Source organism: Eulemur rufifrons, chromosome 16 (assembly GCF_041146395.1).
Source record: "Eulemur rufifrons isolate Redbay chromosome 16, OSU_ERuf_1, whole genome shotgun sequence".
Classification (NCBI taxonomy): Eukaryota; Metazoa; Chordata; class Mammalia; order Primates; family Lemuridae; genus Eulemur; species Eulemur rufifrons.
In genome coordinates this window covers 7,462,390-7,481,056 of record NC_090998.1, presented here as the reverse complement: position 1 = coordinate 7,481,056, position 18,667 = coordinate 7,462,390, and positions in this window count along the sequence as shown.

Sequence of the window (18,667 nt, the reverse complement as noted above, 5' to 3'; positions counted from 1 at the left end):
AAATCTGTGGTGTTAGGCTGTGACTGTCACGTAGGAAGCAGCATCAGATCACCTGTATAAAAGGCAATCTCATTATCCATTTTAATTCAATAATTCAGCTAGTGTGTATTAAGCACCTATTAAGCACCAGGCCCTATGCTAATTCCCTTATTATCTACACTGGTACTAGGCATTACTCTGATATTAAATATTTGCCTTATCTTTAACACATCAACTGCCATGTGCGTTATAGTTAACTCACGCTAGTTTTGAGCCTAGGGCCTCAAAACCTGGGCAAAACCCTGCAGTTTGTTCGTGGAAATCTTACTTGCTGATGTTCTTATTGTTACAATTAATATTGACAATTTAATTCTAAAAATGTGGATTAAATGACTAGAAGTCAATCAACTTCATTTTTCTATTTACCTTTAAGTTATACTTAAGCCTGACAAGTCAAGAAAAACACTTTACCCTTATGAACTATTTTTCAAGTTTTCACATTACTTTTTTTTTTTTTTTTTTTTTTTTTTTTTTTTCTGAGACAGAGTCTCACTCTGTTGCCCGGGCTAGAGTGCCGTGGTGTCAGCCTAGCTCACAGCAACCTCAAACTCCTGGGTTCACGCAATCCTCCTGCCTCAACCTCCCGAGTAGCTGGGACTACAGGCATGCACCACCATGCCCGGCTAATTTTTTCTATGTATATTTTTAGCTGTCCAAATCATTTCTTTCTATTTTTAGTAGAGGCGGGGGTCTCACTCTTGCTCAGGCTGGTCTCGAACTCCTGACCTCCAGCGATCCTCCTGCCTCGGCCTCCCAGAGTGCTAGGATTACAGGTGTGAGCCACCACGCCCGGCCTTCACATTACTTTTTACATTACTAATTTTCAAGTTTTTATATTATTTTTTTATTGGAACACAGAAAAATATAAAAAATAACAAATTTTTCATTAAATTAGAAAGGATCATTTTGTTTTAGAAGTTTTAATTCTATTTTCATAATAAAACACCATGACCCCAAGGAAAAAAATTTCTTTCTAGTGTGGCAGTCAATGTGTTAAATCCCCTCCCAAGGCTTAACCTTGCCAATCCTTCTGCCACCACCACCACCGCCAAATACATACAACACCCTTTCTGTCCATGAGCGCTGTCCAGAACAGGCTGCTCCCACCCGCCTTCCCAACTTGGCTTCCTGTGAGACCTCCACTACATTCACAGATTCTAAAAACTATTACTTCGAGAGAATGAGAAGACAAGCCACTGACTTGTGGAGAGAATATTTGTAAAACACGTATGCGATAAAGGACTATTATCCAAATGTAAGAAGAACTTTCAAAACTCAGCAATAAGAAAATAAAGAACCCAATTTAAAAATGGGCAAAACACCTGAATAGGCCAAAGAAGATATACAGATGGCAAGTGAGCATATGCAAAGATGCTCAATATGCTATGTCATTAGGGAATTGAAAGTTAAAAGAACACTACACACCTATTATAGTGGCCAAAATCCAAAACTCTGACAACAGCAAATGCTGGCAAGGATGTGGAGCAACAGGAACTCTGATTTATAGCTGATGGGAATGCAAAATGGTTACAGCCATCTTGGAAGACAGTTTGGCAGTTCCTTACAAAACTAAACACAGTCTTACCATACATCCCAGCAATCATGCTCCTTGGTATTTAATTAAATGAGTTGAAAACTTATGTCTGCACAAACCTGCACAACTTGATTCATAATTGCCAAAACTTGAAAGCAACCAAGATGCTCTTCAATAGATGAACAGATAAATAAACTGTGGTTCATCTGTACAATGGAATATTATTTAGCACTAAAAAGAAATGAGCTAGCAGGTCATGAAAAGACATGGAGGAAACTTATATGCATATTGCTAAGTGAAAGACACCAATCTAAAAAGGCATCATTCCAGCAGCGTAGCATTCTAGAAAAAGCAAAGCTATGCACACAAAGTTGCCCAGGGGTGGAGGTTGGGGGAGGAAGGATGAATAGTTGGAGCACAGAGGAATTTTAGGGCCATGAAACTACTTCTCTGTATGATACTATAATGACAGGTATATGTCTGTATACATTTGTCAAAACCCATAGAATGTGCAACACAAAGAATGAAGCCTAATGGAAACTGCACTTTGGGTCACAATGATGGGTCAATGTAGGTTCATCAGTTGTAACAAATGGACCACTCCGGTGGGGGATGTTGAGAGTCGGGGAGGCTACGGGTGGGGACAGAGAGTATATGGGAACTCTCTATGCTTTTTGCTCAATTTTTCTGTGAACCTAAAACTGCCCTGAAAAATAAAGTCTGTGTTTTTAAAAGTATTACTGGGCTTCTTCAGAGAAAAGTGGAATATGTTTCCTGCTGCCTGTTGCTACAGCAGTTAGCCAGCTCAGTCCCCTTCCTCCCACGCATTTCTCTCCAGTTAGGGGAGATGGCACGTCACCACTGGCCACACACGGCCTGTATCCCACAGACCTTGGCTGATGACAGTGGTGAGCAAGATGTACTGTGTGTCTCAGGGGTAGCAACTGTTGGCACCTACTAAAAATTCTCTGCTAAAATTATAGAGGTATTGCATCAGTAGATAGTATGTCATGATATATTCATATAACATAATCATAATTCTAGGCATCAATCCCAAGAACATAGGTCTCCTTCCTCCTCAGATCCTTATTCTTAGATGTAGATGCCTTCTTCTGCTGCGGTATTGTATTAATAGAAGAGACAACAATATCTGAAGTTATAGCAGTAATAACTAATGTTTTTAGGAGGTAGATTGTCCCAGAAACTGTGCTAAACGCATTGTCAAGTATTCTTCTCAATAAGTTCAAGAATGTGTGGAGACAAGCAGGATTGTCTGGTGAATCACCTGGGAGCTCTTTCCATTTGCCTGGCAATGAGCTAGCTTGGAAGGGCAGGAAGATGATCATCTTCCTTCTCTCAGACAGGCTGCTCCAGAACTCAACTTCCCAATGACCAGTGGCTTTCCAACCACTCCTCCAAGTGAGAGAAACTATGCCTGATCTCAGTATATGCCACGGTCTCTAGATACTAGGATTTTTGTTTTCCCAGCTGCTGCTGTAATTGATTGGCACCCAAACTCACACAATCAAAAGGCCACTCAAACCTGCCTCATAAAAGTCAGAGCAATGAGAAGAGGGAGTCCCCTGACACCCACCTTTAAGATGCTGAGAGAACTGGCAACCCATTCACCTGCTGACTTTTCCACCTGTAAGTTTCATCCCACAAGGGACCCACTAGAGTTTTCCCTGACGGTCTTGCAGGAAAGAATGTAAGCTCCATGACAGCAGGGACTTCAGCCTGCCCCGTGCTGGATCTCCAGGACCTAGAACTGTGCCTGACACATAGCTAGTATTGTAGTTGGTTTTATTATTTTTAAGTGTGGTAAATCGAACAGACCAAGAGATAGCTGCCATTGGAAAGATAGTAGAGGGAAGGGGGAAGAAAAGATAGTTTGTTCCTCGCAGTTCCCAAAGGTGGCTGGGCATGCCACACCACAGGGGCCACACGGGGAAGCACCAGGGTAATCAGGAGGCAGAGAGAAAGAGAGAAACTGGACAGGAGCCTTATGTTGGTGTCCCTGGGAAGGAACAGGAGAAGCAGGGTAAACAGGTTTAGGATTGGCTAGGTTGAATGATTTCCATGGGCTCTGGGGCATAGGGGCTGTCCCAGATTGGACCCGTCCCTGGGAAATTAGGGCAAATGGACAGTGACTGAGAGTGTGAGAGCTGGATAAAGGAGGTGGTTGGGGCTGTGGGCCCTGGATGGGCGGGTTTGCGTTAGAAAAGCAGCCTTCACAGGTGAGCTGTTTACTGTCTCCGGGAATTCGCCAGCACCTCCAGGGTCAGGGAGGCCCCAGATGTGAAAACATCAGGATACAGAAAATAAAAGAACTGTTAACACAGTCAATATATGTTTGTGGAAGGAAAAATTCTATTACTATTGCATTTTTTGTTTGTTTGTTTGTTTGTTTTTGAGACAGAGTCTCTTTCTGTTGCCCCGGCTAGAGTGCCCTGGCATCAAGCTCACAGCAACCTCAAACTCCTGGGCTTAAGCAATCCTTCTGCCTCAGCCTCCCAAGTAGCTGGGACTACACGCATGCGCCACCATGCCCGGCTAATTTTTTTCTATATATATTTTTAGCTGTCCAGATCATTTCTTTCTATTTTTAGTAGAGATGGGGTCTCGCTCTTGCTCAGGCTGATCTCAAACTGCTGACCTCGAGCAATCCTCCCGCCTCGGCCTCTCAGAGTGCTAGGATTACAGGCGTGAGCCACCGCGCCCAGCCTACTATTGGATTTTGAGTGGTGATAATCATGCTCTGAGTTCACAGGAATAAAGCACAGAAGACAGAGATGAAGATCGAATTTCAGATTTATTATTTTTAAACCTGATTGGAAGACATTCAGTTTGTGGAGCAAGGAGCTTGTGATACAGTTCCACTTCCAGGTCTAGACCTTGGAACAGCTCCCTAAGGGAGTGTTAGGGTACATAGAGCAAACACATTCATCCAGAATTGCTGCAGCAGCCCCCTGAGGCTGATAAGGAAGAAAGTTCTCATACTTTTTATAGATTACAGGTGCTCCTTGACACTTTCCTAGAGTCAAAAAATCGTAAGTCAAACCATCGTTAAATCGGGTACCATCTGTGGTTCCACCAAATCTAAAAACAAGGACCACTGATGTCAGACCCTCTCCACATACCAGATAGTTCCTTCTTCCTCTGGGATGCAGGGAGGCCTGGAGTGCCAAGTCCCTCCACAGAAAAATGAGGACAGACATTTCCTATTTTTTCTTAAGCCATTGGCCTTAGGTACCCATTAAGCCAAGGCTGTGGCTCTTTCTGTAAGGACAGACTTGCTCCCCGTTATGAGAACTTCTCCCCAGTGACACATGCCCATCTCCCATCCTGCTCCTTTACAAGTCTACAGATCATTAAATGAACCCCAAGGCTGCTCTGTACCCAAAGCTGACACTCTACTCCATAGCTTATTCCCGTCCCGCAAATGCCCGGCCTCATTACCTCATGACCTGGTGCCGCTCACCTGAAGTTATGCCATAAGAGCAAATGAAAGGATAACAACACTCCAATAATACAATGGCAGCCATAAAAAATAAAAAAGCAGTTCAAATTCTGTTCCCTTCAGCAAAGGGACTAGTGGTGAGCCCCGAATATAGTTAACTGCAAAACTAAGAGTAAAGCAAATGCGGGAATAGGGGTGACAAGAAAATAATGTAAAAATAGTACAACAAACAAAATGGGAGAGTATTCTGGAAAAACTCAAACCGTTTGTCCTCTGCTCTCGCACCACAGCAATCAACACAGAAGGCTTCTGTGAGCCCAAAATATGTGGGGATTGCTCTCCACCAGCAAGCAAAACATCAGCGCTGCAGCGGACACCAGCTGGGTGTCCTCCGATTCAATTCTGACCCTGTCTACCCCAAGAAAGAAACAGATCTCAGAGGCTCAGGCCGCAAGACTGCCCCCTCCCTCCCACCAGTCACAAGTTCAGGCCTGCAGAACTCCTGCCTGACTGGCTTCAAGTTGGGGTTCCCATGACCCCCTCTTTGGGTTCAATTAATTTGCTAGGGGGGCTCACAGGACTCAGGGAAACACTCACCTTTACTGGTTTATCACAAAGGATATTTTAAATGATACAAATAAACAGATGGATGAAGAGATACATAGCGTGAGTTCTGGAAGGATCTGGAGCACAGGAGCTGCTGTCCCCGTGGAGTTGGGGTGCACCACCCTCCCTGCAGGTGGATGAGTTCTGTTCACCTCCTGGTCAGCCTTCACATGTTCAGCTCTCCAGAAGTTCCCCAAACCCTGTCCTTTGGGCCTTTTATGGAGACCCAACTGTGTCAAAATGTGATTGGACAAAAAGGGTATATGACCTAACCCAGCCAGGCCTGTCTGTTAAGATTCTTCTTGGCTACTCTGTGCAGCATTTCTTCTTCCAGGATATGGACATTCCTTCTCTGGAATGAGTGTTTTATGACTCACAATCAAATAAGAGTTCTGCCTCGGGCAGGTGAAAGGAGGGCAGGAGAAGTTCAGAGAGAAAGAAAGTCTGTTTCCTAAGTCCTAAAGCACCCCAACGTTATAACAAGGGCTACTGGAGTTATGAGCCAGGAACCATGAGCGAAAACATATACATATATATATACACACACACATATATATATATATGAGTGTGTATGTATATATTATGTATATGTGTAATAAGAATATCACAGAGAGGAAAGGCCGTGGCATAATCTCACTGACTGACTTTTACATAACAGCAGTGAAAGGATACCATGAAAAGCTGACAAATCAAGTAGCAGTTAAGCATTTTTAAGACTATAAAGGATAAACATTAAGGAAGGTAATATTGACTAAAATTATGTGGTGGAAGAGAGGCAGGAGATGGAGGAAAAAACGTTGCAAGTTGATATTTTGTTGTTCAGAAAAGAGAAGCAATAGATACTGTCTAAAGAAAAAGGGGACAAGGGATATTAAAGGTAATCACTGGCACAAAATCATCCTGAATACTAAAAGAACTACAATTAAAAAAAAAAAAAAAAGTTGCCAGGCATGGTGGCATGGGCCTGTAGTCCCAACTGCTTGGGAGGCTGAGGTTGCTCGCCAGAAGTTATGCAGTGAGTGCAAATAAAAAGATAACAATATTCCCACAATACAATGACAGCCTCGAACTCAGGAAACTTCAGCTACAGGATTGGTTGTGAGCATTGGATGTGCTTAACTATAGAATTAAGTCTAAAACAAAAGTGAGAATATATACACATATTTTGATATATATAGCTTTTAATATATAATTTATATATTTATATTTTTTAAAAAGTAAATATAATAAAATATGCCAAAACTAAGACCCAGCTTATCTGTCTTATCTATATACGTAAATGGGCTTCACTATTAAAAGAAATTTTCAATTTGGATCAGAAAGCAAAACCCCTCTCTATACTATATATAAAACACGCACTTAAAGTAACTCAGAAAGGTTGAAAATAAAAGAATAGACCTAAGAAAGAAGGCAAATTCAAACAAAAAGAAAGTAAGCATCATAATCTTAACATGAAGCAAGATGAATTCAGTCCAAAAAGCATTAAATGAGAAAAAGAAGGACACTTCAAAATGCTAACAGGTATAATCCACAGTCAAGATATAACTTTTATAGATATCCAAGTAACAAAGCAGAAACTTTAATAAAGCTGAAATATACCAAAACACACTAATATAAGGGGTTTTATTTCTTTCTCAATCTAAGATCAAGTAGACAAAAAAAAAAGGCTAGAGAATCAGTAAGATACAGCTTACTCATTGATGTGTATCAAATTCTGTGTTTTGATAACAGTACACTTCTTTTCAAGTGGTCATGATACATTCATGAAAATGACTAAATATTAGGCCACAAAGAGAGCCACAATAAATTCCAAAAACTACACAGACAACATTCTCTAATAGCAACCCAATAAACTAGAAAACATGGCCTTGAATATTAATATCAATAAAAAAGAATATAAATCAAATGTCCAACCCAAAATTAGTAAATAATTCAGAGAATGAAATGACAAGTCACAGAGTGAGAGAAAATATTTGCAAAAAACATATATGATAAAGGACTATTACCCAAAATGTTTTTTAAACTCTTAAAACTCAGCAATAAGATAAATGACCCAATTTAAAAACCGGCAAAAGACCTGAACATACACCTCACTAGGTAAAATATACAGGTCACAAATAAGCATAAGAAAATATGTTCAGTATCATGTCACTAGAGAATCACAAATTAAAACAACAACAAAACACCACTGCCTACCTATTAGAACAGCCAAAATCCAAAACACTGACACCACCAAATGCTGATGATGATGTGGAGCAACAGGACTCTCATTCATTGCTGATGGGAATGCAAAATGGTACAGCCACTTGGAAGGACAGTTCGGCAGTTTCTTACAAAACTAAACATATTCTTCCTATAAACGTCAGCAATCCTTGGTATTTAACTAAGGGAGTTGAAACTTCTGTCCACACAAAATCCTGCACATGAATGTTTATAGCAGCTTTATTCATCACTGCCAAAGCTTAAAAAAAAAACAAAATGTCCTTCGGTAGACGAATAGATAAACAAATTGCAGTACATCCATACAAGGAATATTATTCAGCAATAAAAAGAAATGAGCTGAGAGAAAGAAAAAAAGAAAAAGGAAGGAACGAAGGGAGGAAGGAAGGAAGGAAGGAAGGAATCAAGCCATGAAAAGAAATGGAAGAACCTTAAAATGGACGTTGCTAAGAGAAAGAAGGCAATCTATAAAAGGCTACATATCATATGATTCCAACTATATGACATTCTGGAAAAGCCAAAACTATGTAGACAGTCAAAAAATCACTGGTTGTCAGGGGTTCGAGGGGAGGGAGGGAGGCATGAGTAGGTGGAGCACAGAGCATTTTTAAGGCAGTGAAAATACTCTGTATGATACTGTAGCCGTGGGTACGTGTGTCATTATACATTTGTCAAAACCCATAGAATGGACCACGCAAAGAGTTAACCCTAAGGAAAATCATGGACTGTGGCGATAATGATGGGTCAATGTAGGTTCATCAACTGCAACAAATGTCCACACTAAAACAAGACGTTAATAATAGGGGAAAATGGGAGATGGAGGGTGGGTATATGTGAATTTCATACTTTCTGTTTGTTTTTCTGTAAACCTAAAACAACTCTAAAAAAATAAAGTGTATTACTTTTTAAAAATTAGTAAATAGCAAAACCAATACATATATTAAAATGTAGTTCTTTCAAAAAATTTAAAAAATAAATAAACCACTAATAAACCTAGTCAAGGGGAGAAATATTAACATGCAGAATAAGAAATAACAAGGAGGTCCAGTGTTAGTTCCTGCCCATAAATAAATAAATAAATAAAAGGTAAAAAGAAATAACAAGGAGGAAATAATTACAGAAATAAAAAAATTTTTTTTTTAATTTATGAAACTACTTAGCATAACTCTAATAATGTCCCGGGTTGGCTTCCCTGGGAAGCACACTCTAATATAATTTGCATGCACAAAGTTTATCTGACAGTGCCTTCAGGATCAACATCTAGGGAGGAAAAGAAAAGGGACTGGGCAAAGAGAGAAGTTGAACTACAGTGAAGTCACAGCAAAGGTTGTGGGGAAAGGCAGGATTCAAATAGCCTGTCTCTTTAGCTCATCGACCACCAGACCAGGAGTGACATGGAGAATACCACACGCCACCCCAAATTCTGGAATTTGAGCTGGATGCAGCACCTGCAAGGGACTTGGGTATGTTCCCTGGGGAGGAGGTAAGTGTGTTCTCTAGTGGGGAAGAAAACCGAAATGGAAGCTTGGTGACCAGAAGGCTGGACTGCTGTGGAGACCGCCAGCTGATTACTGTGCCCGGTTCCTCCTCATAGCGGGCACATGGCTAAGCTACGTTTCCTAGCTTCCTCCGCTTTAAGGTGGTCATATGCCAGTAGTTCAGGGAACACAAGCAGGATAATAAATGCTACTTTCAGGCCTGGCTTGTGAAATCCCCCCATATGCCAGCCTCTGACTCTCGCCCTTTCCAATTCGATGCAGCCGCCCACGCACAGTGACCTTGGAAAGCCCATGTTGAAAGTGGCAAAGGCACCAGATGGAAATACCCGGGTTCTCTAGTTCAAAAGTGATTATCCCAAGCTAAGCAGTGTTCCCAGAATCCAGCACAATACGTTACACATCCAGTGCTACATTTCCTCAGGTCCACAATCCCTTGTCTGAAACTCTTGGAGCCAAGTGTGTTTTGGTATTCAAAACTTTGGGGATTTTAATAAGGTGATACAGTATGTGTATTAATACTAGTTTACATTATTATAATTACATATCTTCCCCAGACAGGTTTGGGGCAGCACCCTAGAATCAAAAACACAATTCTGCTTCTGCAAAATATATGAATATTTACTCTGAAATGAAGTCTATAAATAGCCTCATCTGTTCAGGAAAGTTTGTGCCACCAAGTGAATTTTGGCATCAACATTCATTCAGCTGTTTATTAAAGTGTTTATCAAGTGTTATTAAAAACACTTTTGGTCATAGTTTTCAGAGCTTTGTGGATTTCAGAATTGCAGGTAAGAGAGTGTGTAACTATGCAGCCAACATCCATGGTAGAGACTAAGAAGTATCTATAGAAGAGGAGGAAAGGAGGAAATATTGGTTTTCATGTCAGGCCATTCCAGTGACTATGAAATTTACCTCCATTGAGAGGATTCTTCAATCAAGAGGTTGGCGTGGCTGAATGCTCACGTTCCTCAGCTAATGCTCAGCCACGTGGCCACCTTAACAGCAAAGGAAGCTGAGAAATGTAAGCTGGCTGAGTGCCCACGATGAGCTGGGACAAAGTTTAGTGAGCAGCTGGCAGGCTCTAGAACAGTCCACCCTTCTGGTCAACAGTGTCGGGCCATGCCAGTGACTGTGAAATTCTCCAGTCGAGAAGTGGTATGGCTGTTTCAGTCTTCCAGTCTTTAGTTGTTCTATCTACCGCGGGCTCCACTGCAGTTTTGAGGCTCAATTCTCAACCCTGTCCTGGACCCAACCTTCCTCAGGGTTTCCAGTCTTTTCTGGGCCATCTCTTCTCTGTCTCTTAGATTTCTTCAGATCCCGTCACTCTTTCTGATCCAACTGCTGATAAAAGTTACACACACACACACACACACCCCATCATTGTGAATATTTTTAATGTCTTATGTGTGTGGAAAAGACTATTTCCAGTTGCCTGAGTTTTTAATTAATATTTAATTCATTAAAATTATAAGTATAAAACCTGATTTTGCTTAAGCCTTTAAATTCAACTTACCAGTCTTGAAATTCTATGTATAAGTGTAAGTTTTTTTAAAAAAAAATCACTTTCACTTGTTCTTTGATTGATGTTTAACTCAACTTGAATGATTTAAATTTCCTTAACAATTGTCCTATTTACAAACTTAGTAAAAATTTCATAACTGTTTTAGACCATATTCATATGCTTAATATATTTGATTTTTTTCCTCATGCACTTTAATTTCTTGAAAAAATAGACTTAGGCCGGGCGCAGTGGCTCACGCCTGTAATCCTAACACTCTGGGAGGCCGAGGCGGGTGGATCGCTCGAGGTCAGGAGTTCGAGACCAGCCTGAGCAACAGCAAGACCCCGTCTCTACTAAAAATAGAAAGAAATTATATGGACAACTAAAAATATATATATATAGAAAAATTAGCCGGGCATGGTGGCACATGCCTGTAGTCCCAGCTACTCGGGAGGCTGAGGCAGGAGGATCGCTTGAGCCCAGGAGTTTGAGGTTGCTGTGAGCTAGGCTGACGCCACGGCACTCACTCTAGCCCGGGCAACAAAGTGAGACTCTGTCTCAAAAAAAAAAAAAAAAAGAAAGAAAGAAAGAAAAAATAGACTTAAAGTCCTTATATGCAAAATCTTTCTTACAACTTAAGCAACTCTTATAAATCTAATTAGTTGATTTGCCATGTTCAGATGTTTGATTTGTCTGTTACTATTTATAAACTTGAGCAGTGTCTTATACCTTTCAACTAAAAGTCATTGGTCTAAAATCAACATAGTTCAAGTTGAAAACACAAGGCTTAACTTAAATTTAGATTTCACTTAAATTCATACAGATTTTTTAAACTTAACATCAAAATATTGTCATTTACCTTACCGTATCTATGCCAAGTTCTACGTGTCAGTTACCCCACTAAGCAGAGCAGTTTGACCTTCTCAGGAAGGCTGAAGTTATTAGGTCAAAAAATTAATGACCATTATGGATTGAAGGCTTATGTTCCCCACTAAAGCCCCCCCCAAATTCGTATGTTGAAATCCTAACCCTCAGCTGATGGTATTAGGAGGTAGAGCCATTGGGAGGTAATTAAGTCATGAGTGTGGAGCCCTCATGACTCTTATTAGTGCCCTTATAAGAAGAGACATAAGAGCTTGTCCTCACTCTTCTGTTCTCCATTATGTGAGGGCACAGCAGGAAGACAGCCATCTTTAAACCAGGAACAAAGTCCTCACCAGGAACCAAATCTGCTGGCACCTGGATCTTAGACCTCCCAGCCACCAGAACTGTGAGGAATAAATGTTTGTCCTTTAAGCCACCCAGGCAATGATATTCTGTTACCGTAGCCCAAAGTGACTAAGACAGTGCTGTAAAAGTTACTTGTCAGACTGAAGAGCAGGACAAGGGAGCTATGTGTCCCACGGGAATTCTCACTGGTGACCTCACGGAGCATTCCACTGATAGATTCGCCTCTGCTGACCACAGGCCCGGCTTTCAGCTGGCCTGTTTCACAGTTCCCATCAGCATCTTTCACATTATACTCTCTCCCATCTTAGGTGGGTGGAATGCCACTGCAACCCTCACCTAGATCCCAGCAAGTTGTCCTCATGTGATAGGCTCTGCATTCCTTCTGTATTGTCCTTGTCTTACTGGACTCTGTAGCCCTATCAGTGGCCTATCTTTTCTAATCGTCTAGCTAAGGGTCATTAGATACAAAAACATCTCTTTTATACCTGCCCGGCCTGGCCTCAAAGATCTCACTTTCCTTGCATATGGGTCTAACCTGTCTTCATAGACCATAAATCTTTCTTCCAGTGAAATCTCTCTCTTCTTCCATCTTAGTCAGCCCTTTATTTTTCTTTTAATTTTCACTGCACCTATCTCAAGAGCAAGACCAAATCCTGTTTTGTTGTTGTTGCTGTCTTTAACCAGTTCTTCCTGGATTCCTTGAGCAAATCTGATACTTAGCGTTAGAATGTTCACAGGCACTTTCAGTTGCCTTCCTGAGTCTTTGGGTTTGCCCATAAGTTCAATTATCTCTCTCACTTAACAAAAAACGGTATATAATAAGGGATCCCTACTCCTTCTGATCTCTTCATTGGAAAAAATATGATGCCCTCAGTAGCTAAAGCCACAATCTGGGTCTCCAAAATTCAACTTCATGACCAAGGACCATATAATTAACCAAAGGATTACAATTCAAGAGCTACCTTGAGGTCACTGGAGGTGACTCTTCGGAGCTTTTGACAAGCCTCGTGATCTGGCCCCTCCATGCTTCACTCTCTTTCTCCATGATACAATGACAAGACACTGACCAGACACGGCCTACTTAGGCCTGCACAAAATTCACACACACACAGGCTCAGGAGTGGAATTTAGCCCATTTCGAAGCCTGAGGCTCAACCTGAAACCCTGGCTGAAAAACACAACAGAACAAAAAATTGTTTCATCCACCAAAGCTTACCTAAAAAGCTTTTGTATCTGAGATTCTGCTCATTTTGAGATGAAACCAAAAAGCCATCTATATGGTGAACTAATCACTATCTTTGCCTTGAGTGCAATACTGTAACAGGTCACCTCTGCCCATGTAGCTCAAGGGCAGTCACTGACGCTGGCACCCAAAAGCCTGTGAGAGCTTGCTTACCAAGACCCTAGCAGCTCCTGTTTGCTAAAGCCCCTATCTATTAAAAAATAACCCTGTGCCTGTTTTAAAAAGCCCGGCAATGTTAAAAACAGTCATTCTCCTATGGACGTTAGCTGCAATAAGCATCTATAACCTGCCAAGGTGAAAAAAACACAGGTGTGTCTGGCTCCAAAGCACGTGTTCAAAACCCCAACCCCAAGCTGTCTGACCTTTGGGTGGAAGGAACTTTAGGGATTCTTCCATCCCTAAGACTTCATGCTTGTGAAGACCCCATCCTACTGGGTGAGGCATGGTTCTGTCCACCTCCTCATAATTAAGACCAACAATAGCTAACACATATCATGCACTTTACCACGTGCCGATTCTTAGTCACCTCAGAGGAAACTATCTTGTTTATGCCTCACTCAGCCCCTTGAGTGAGCAGCTCTTCCTTGGAGGTGATGAACCCAAGCTTAGCAAAGTGCAAGACCAAGCCTGAACACTGAGTTGCTCGGATTTGAACACAGGCAGCACTGACAGCAAATTCCATGTTCTCCACCCTGTCCCCACCACCAGCAAGAGGGCCCTCTGCACTTTGGCATTTCCTCAAAGCAACAAGATGGCATTGCAAGAGCAGGTCCTGAGGAGAGGGCCACTGTCCCAGTGGTCTGCAAGGGGCTGTGAACTTTCAGGGGGAAGGTAGCATGAGCCGCCCACGTCCACCCTAGTCCCGGGACTCTAGGGCTCTGCCCAGTCGTTGTCTGGAAGGTGTGTTAGCCTCTCTTCACTGCTTCATGCCTGTTGGACTTATTTTCCCTCTCTGTCATGCCATGGAAGGAAGACTACTCTCCTTTTAGTGACCTAACTAAAAATCAGAGGTCTTCTCAAATGTCACTTTTACCCCGGTTAACAGCCTCTTCCCCCAGAGCCAGCCACATGGCGCCCCAAGGAGAAAGGGTGGCACAATCCCAAACTGCAAGTGTTGAAGGGGAAAAACCACATCTGATGGCAAAGGTGGGAGAGACAGAGACAGAGAGAGAGAGTTGAGGTGAGAACTTCAGAAACTGGGGTCAGGTCTTTGAGATGGGATATCGGAACAGAGGCTCCCAGGATCCCCACCCAGGAAATAGAATTCCTCCCCCTTTTCTGACAAAGCCAGCTCCACCACATTCCAGAGCCCTCACCCTCCCTCCTCCTACCCACTGTCGCTAAATTTAGACTCTCATCTGTCCTCTTCCTGCAGGATGTGGATATTTTAAGTGCTCAGCAGCATGGTGCCCAGGAGAGGCTGCACCATAGAGGTAGACGCCCAGCTCCTCCTCCTGTCTGTCACACACGCCACCTACCTGGGGCTCACCCTTCTCTCTCCACACCTACCGCCCTTCCTCCCGTTCTTCCTCTCTCCCAGAGGCCGCCACAGGGAGCAGGCCGAAAGCACCCACAGGACACCCGGTGAAGACAGGATTCACCGGGAGGTGGAGTTTGGGAAACCAAAGCCACAGTGCACAGAGGAACCTACTGGACCCACACTGTCCTCAGCTCGTGCTTGTGGACACCCCCAGGAAACAGCCCAGCGTCTGAAAGCTCCACCGGACCAGCACAGCCCAGAAGAGCATAGAGTTGTGATAGGGCTGAGGAATGTGAGAGATCCACTTTGGGAGGAAGCTGATGTGGAACTAGAATATGAAGGGAACATGAGATCTTCCATGGTGCCTAGACGGCTGAGAGCAGATGTGTCCTCCTTGGCCTACAAACAAAGCCCCCAGGGTGGGCACTGGCGGGTAGAGATCTCAGAATTGTTGCTGAAGGTGCATCCGCCCAAAGGCTGCAGGGTGGAATTCAGACTTTGGAAGTGGGCGGAGCCACACCCCTGCACACTTCCGCTATGTTTGTGTCCACCTGCCCTGACGCACAGAGGCAAGTTTTCAGGTGTCTGGTCTGGTATGAGAAAGAAGGATACTCTCTGTTCTAGAACTGGTGGTTAATGTATCTGCCTCTACATCATCGCTTTTCCCCAAGGGCGTCTTCCCATCATGCGTCTTTCGACAAGCTAATTAATTTTCATTGCAGACAGCGGACTTAAGAGGAAAACAGCCTTCCATTACAGAAAGACAGATTTGAGCGAGGCCAAGAGAAATGTGTCTCCTGTTTCAAATTAGATTGGGAATAGGTGAATTAGAAACCCTGCCCAAGGCCTGACACCCTAAGGCTCTGCCAGCTTCTGTGCAGGAGGTCAGGAAACATCTTTCCAGGAGATCTTGAGCAACAAAATAAAAGCTCATCTGAACTCCTGCCTGGTGCCCTTTCCCTGCAATATCAAGTTGGCATCCTGCCTCGCACCTGATTCCTATTTCCAGTGTGCGTGAGCATGTGTGTGTGTGTGTGTGTGTGTGTGTGTATCAGAGAGAGAGAGAGAGCGACAGAGACAGAGATTGAGAGTGGGAGGGAGGGTCGGCGAGTGAGAGCAGAAGTTCAGGGCATGTAGTGGCACAAGGAGTTCACCGTGTTCCCCAGGCCTCCAGGCTCCCACCTACACCCTACCCCACCAGGACATTCGACCCCCCAACTGTCACCTAGGGAGCCAATGGTAACCATGGGCTAGGACCTGGACTGTCCATCACTGAGGGTGGAGAGGAGGGGTGAGAAAGGTTATGCCCATAAGAAATAATCAGTGGTTAGTGACTCTGATCCTAGAGAGAGTTTCCAGGGCCCTTAGGTAGAACAGTTGCATTTCAGAAAAAAACCCATGCTTGGTCCTAGAGACAGATGATCCAGGAAGGCCAAGAGTCGGGCCAAGGTTGGGCAGACGCTAACAGAAGGACCACATGCTGCCATTCGGCACTCTGCAGGGGTGTGTCCTCCAAGACAGGGGTAGAGTTCACACAACCTTGCCTTCTCACCCATCGGCTCCCTACCCCTGAAGCTTGAACCAGAGGTGAATAAAGACGCCCAAGTCCCAAGTCTCGGTGAGAGTGTAGGAGGCTCCAAGGGCAAACACAGACATAACGCAACCCACTTGGCTTCTGTTCCTCTGCATGGGAACCTGTGGCCTCTGAGACGGGGGCGTGAGTGAGGACTAGGAGGGTGACGAGAGGGAGGAGAAGGGCTGAACCCACTGAAATTCAGGACCACAAACTAAAAACTCTCCCTCAAGCCCCTGTGAGAGCTAAAGCTCTCAGACAGCTGAAGTCTCTGACTTTTGAGCCCTCACTCTGAGACTCAGGGACTCCAGGATGAACAGGACTGGATCCCAGCAGTATTGCCAAACCCTGGAACGTCCAGTGGTGTCTGGGCAGACCACCTCAGGGAGGCTGCTCCAGGGCATCTGCTCAGCCACGCTCTGTCCTCAGACCTCCCCCATCATGGGCCACCAACGCAGCTCTCCTCTCTCCTCCTACCAGGAAGTCTTCTGAGTCTGAGGGCCATACGCACCACCTACTCATCATTTACTGAGCCCCTACTGTGTGCCAGGCCCTACTCGAGTGGCTGGAAACACAGAGACTCTGTGGTGACACAGACACGCACAGCAGCCTGCTCCTAAGTGCTGGGATGGAGGTGTGAACAAGGCGTGCCAGAGCACAGAAGGCTCCCTGGAACAGGCGACACTGGAACTGGGTCTTCAGTGATCAGTGGAAGATTGTCAGGCACACGACACGGAAAGGCCACGCTAGGCAAGGGGAACAGTATGTGCAGATACAGAGGCAAGAAAGAACCAGGTATGTTTGGGAAGCACACGTGGTTAGTGTGACTGGACCGCAGGGGCACAGGGATGGGGCAGCAAAGAGCCCAGAGAAGGAGGGAGGCAGGACCTGACCCACTGGGTTAAGGAGCCTGCCAAGGCGTCGGGACTTGCCCAGGCAGTGACAGGGAGGTAGGGAAGGTCCTGAGGAGGAGAGTGATACAGCAGAGTGGTACTTTAGAGAGGTCACTGAGGCCCAGGGTTGAGGATGGGCTGGAGGGGAGCCAGACACTGGAGACAAGGGCAGGAGGAGGAGCTGGGAAGCTCGTGCCACAGACCAGGCGGCGGCACAGCAGTAGGGGGAAGAGAAGGACAAAAACCCATTGGAGAGATTTTAAGGGGTAGGAATGACAGATCAGCTGTCATCATTTGGACATGGGGTTGATTCCGTCTAGGGAGGAATTGAGACTGACTGCCAAGTTTCTGGCTTAGGTGACTGGGTGAAAGGTGACAGGGAAAAGTAACACAGAATTCCGGGCACAGGACGGGCAGGTCGAGAGACCAATAGGTAGCTGCAAATTCATGTTAGGAGAGAGGTCAGGGTGGGAGCTACAAATACACAGCCATCACCGTTCAGCCGGGAGCTGACGCCACAGGCGAGGAGGTAGGGATGGGCGTCGGCGGAGCTCTCGCTGCAGGCAGCCACAAAAACCAGCAAAGCCTTATGGGCGCCCCAACCCCCTCATTCCACAGAAAGGAGCTAGAACTCAGGTCCCTCGTGTTTCCTGGGCCAGGGACAGCACAGGAGGGATGCTCCCACCAGCAACTCACGCTTCTTAATAACCCCATCTTGGCACCATCCTTAAGGAGGCCCTGGGCCAAAGAACCAGTGGCCCAAAAGTCTGGGGAAGGGCCAGAATCTGCCCACTCTCAGGCCAGGCTGCTGGGTCAGCGTGGAGAGCTGAGGCCACTCAGCAGCCACGTGAGGGGAGCCACGTGGACATGGGCACAGCAGAGGTGCCCAGGGCCTGCAGGACAAGGACTGGTCAGCAAGGGAGGCTCAGCCTCGGTCAGTCTCCCTGTGGTGCAGCAGCAGGGCTGCCTGCTTCTCCCTCGGGACTCCCGGCTGGGAGCCTGTGTGCTCCAGGTGGAAGGTTCAAGTGATGGGGAGGGGCTGTCTTAGGGTCCCCACAAAGCACAGGGCATCTGCCCACGTGTCTGTGGCATTCCTTGAGTTGTCTATACTTTTCTAGGGGATGCTGAGGGAAGGAGTGGGAACCATCTGTCCCCAACTTAATTTCTCAGTGACCTGGTGTCCTGGGGATTTACCCAGTCAGGGCCCTGGGACAACCAGCCCTGTCCCCTCCTCTCAGCCCTGCACGAAGACCCGACCAGTCCCAGAGGCCCGAGAGCCTCCAGCCGTGCCCACACAGGACCGGGCAGGCAGGAGGCAGCTCACAGAGCTTTTTTTCTGGTTGTTTTATTTGAAAACCCTAGGATGTGTCCCTTCCTTCACCGCACCCG